Source organism: Gavialis gangeticus, unplaced genomic scaffold (assembly GCF_001723915.1).
Source record: "Gavialis gangeticus isolate Ggan-Ray unplaced genomic scaffold, GavGan_comp1, whole genome shotgun sequence".
In the NCBI taxonomy this organism is placed as follows: domain Eukaryota; kingdom Metazoa; phylum Chordata; order Crocodylia; family Gavialidae; genus Gavialis; species Gavialis gangeticus.
In genome coordinates this window covers 120,965,992-120,966,403 of record NW_017729024.1, presented here as the reverse complement: position 1 = coordinate 120,966,403, position 412 = coordinate 120,965,992, and the positions used below count along the sequence as shown (strand labels likewise).

Genomic DNA, 412 nt, shown 5'->3' with positions numbered 1-412 from the left:
CAGCTGGGGTCATAGGATCCCAGCAAGATAAACATCCAATTTACTCTTGAAGGTGTTCAATGTAGGTGCTTGATCCACATCCGATGGCAGGCTGTTCCAGACCTTGGGGGCTTGGACAGTAAAGAAATTCTTCCTTATGTCCAGCTTGAAATGGTCTTGCAGAAATTTATAACCGTTTGACCTCGTCATCCCTTGGGGCGCTCTGGTGAACAAATGTTCCCCCAGATACTGGTGGTAACCCCTGATAAACTTGTAGGTGGCCATAAGATCACCCCATGGCTCTCAGCCTGTCGTTGTAAGGGCTGTTTTCCTAACCACTGATCATGCACGTGGCTCTTCTCTGCACCCTCTGAAGCTTCTCCACATCCTTTTTGAATTGTGGAGCCCAAAACTGGATGTAGTACTCCAGCTG

The 412-nt window shown here is 48.3% G+C and overlaps 1 protein-coding gene across 1 annotated transcript in view; it reads right to left on the bottom strand.

Annotated features, from left to right (window-relative positions):
- Positions 1-412, bottom strand: part of GLIS3 (GLIS family zinc finger 3) — a 441,718-nt gene that overhangs the window by 372,746 nt on the left and 68,560 nt on the right. The window lies entirely within an intron of this gene.